We start from the raw sequence: 2,689 nt of genomic DNA on the forward strand, positions 1-2,689 counted from the left end.
TAGATGTAAAGTCAGAGTTTTTTGCTCCTGGCAGTAATCACAAAGCTTGATGGTTGTGCATGAAATTGCTTGCACAAGTTACCATTTGTTGTGGAAACCTGACAGACAGGCATCTGCGTATATACATACATATGTGTATAAATACATAGGCAAGAATAATTTCAGCAAACGCACCAAATATTATTTGTATAGTGCTTTTAAAAATTGACATTGTCGTAAAGCAGCATTACAAAATCAAAAGAATTATTTAAGTTTGTATGAAATGTGAATTTGTATGAATCAAAATGATAAGACTGTCCCTGATAAGCAAGCCGAGGACGACAGCAACAGTGGCAAGAAAAATTCTCCGAGACGGTAGTAGGAAGAAACCTTGAGAGGAACCAGACTCAACAGGGAACGCTACCTCATTTGGGTGATAACAGATAGCACGGATTGATCTGCATCATACTGTGTGAAACTGGAAGTTCAGTATAACAGGAGGAGTGTTTTAAAATGGAGTCCAGTTCATTCCTGGAAACTCAGTTAGACTGTAGGAAACTCCTCACTGAGGAGGTCACAAGTCCTCAGAGAACCAGCTGTCTGCATCAGCCGAGGACAGGACCGTATTTGTGGAAAAGTGGAATCGTCCCCAGTCACCACACACAATTTAGGCATCCATGCATAATATGGTAATATTTTCTACAGTAAATGTGCTTTAAATGAAAGTCTGGAATCTATAATCACACCCAGGTCTTTCACTGTTGCAACTATGACAGCATAACTTAAAGGGAGAGCTAGAAGGGAACACAGACATGAGGGCTCCCTGAGATGTAAAGCAACCAATCACCTCATCGTCAACAAACCTGAGTGATCAATGAGAGTGGGAAGGACAGCATCTAAACATACTGGTTCACCATAATACTCTACGTCCATGAGTCCCCCTGATCTGCCCCTTTACTTAAGTCAAATCTATTTACAAAAAAACTTTAATATAACCTATAATAAATAGGGTTTTAGCCTAGGCTTAAACACTGAGACTGTGTCTAAGCCTTGGACATTAATAGAAGGACTATTCCATAACTTTGGGGCTTTGTAAGAAAAAGCTCTGCCCCCAGCTGTAGTTTTCATAATATGTGGTGCTGACAAGCAGCCTGCATCCTTTGATCGAAGTAGGCATAGCGGATCGTAAGACACTAGCAGTTCACTTAGATAGTGTGGCACGAAACCATTTAATGCTTTATACGTCAATAGTAGTATTTTAAAATCGATGCGAAATTTCACAGGGGGCCAATGCAGTGTGGATAAGATAGGTGTGATGTGTTCGTACCTTCTGGTTCTAGTGAGGACTCTCGCTGCTGCATTCTGGACCAACTGAAGCTTGCTTATGCACCTAGTTCAACAGCCAAACAGTAAGGTGTTACAATAGTCCAACCTAGAGGTGATAAAAGCATGAACTAGTTTTTCTGCATCATTTAGTGACAATATATTTCTTATCTTGGCAATATTTCTGAGGTGAAAGAATGCTATCCTGGTAATATTTTCTACATGAGCTTCAAATAAAAGTCTAGAATCTATAATCACACCCAGGTCTTTCACTGTTGCACTTCATGGAACAGAAAGGCCATTTAATGTGTTTAGAAAGCTTCCTTCTAGCTGCTTGTGGTCCTATGACTATAACTTCTATTAAGTTAATTAACATCCATTTTCTTATGTCCTGCACACATTGCTTAACTTTAGTAAACAGTTTTTTTCTTGTCTGTTTTTTCTGAGACGTATAATTTGGTGTCATCAGCATAACAATGAAAACTAATACCATGCTTATGCATTATGTTGCCCAAAGGAAGCATGTACAGGGAAAAAAGCAGTGAGCCTAAAACTTAACCCAGTGGAACACCAAACTCCACTTGAGAACATGCAGAATAGTCACTATTTAAATCTACAAACTGATAACGATCAGTCAAATAGGATGTGAGCAATAAGAGGGACAATTACTTAATTCCTACTACATATTCTAATCTGTGAAGAAGAATACTATGATCAATAGTGTCAAAAGCTGCACTGAGGTCGAGTAACACAATTATAGTGACGCAACCATGATCAGAGGCCAATAGTAAGTTATTAACTACTTTAACAAGTGCTGTCTCTGTGCTGTGATGAGGCCTAAATTCTGACTGATACAGTTTGTTTATGCCATTCATATGTAGATGTGCTACTATCTTTTTCAGAATCTTAGAGATAAAGGGGAGGTTTGATATTGGCCTGTAATTGGACAGCTGACAGGGGTAGGGGTCAGGTTTCTTAATTATTGGTTTAATAACGGCTAATTTAAAGGATTTGGGAACGTACCCACTGCTGAGTAAACAGTTAATTATGTTCAACAGGGGTTCTGTTATTGCTGGAACTATCTGAGAAAATGTGTCAGTATAGGGCAGGGGTACAGGGGTAGCTCAGTGGTTAAGCCATTGGACTACGGTTCGAAAGATCCCAGGTTTAAAACCCACAACCACCAAGTTGCCACTGTTGGGCCTTTGAGCAAGGCCCTTAACCCTCAACTACTCAGATGTATGATGAAATAAAATTCCAAGTTGCTCTGGATAGGAGCATATGCCTAAATGTGTATAGGATCTATTTCGCAGGTTGATGATTTTGAAGAAGAGATGAGTAAAATTAGTTCACTCTTTTCAAGGGAAATAAAGTATTCTAGGTTCTG

Source organism: Clarias gariepinus, chromosome 4 (genome assembly GCF_024256425.1).
Source record: "Clarias gariepinus isolate MV-2021 ecotype Netherlands chromosome 4, CGAR_prim_01v2, whole genome shotgun sequence".
In the NCBI taxonomy this organism is placed as follows: Eukaryota; Metazoa; Chordata; class Actinopteri; order Siluriformes; family Clariidae; genus Clarias; species Clarias gariepinus.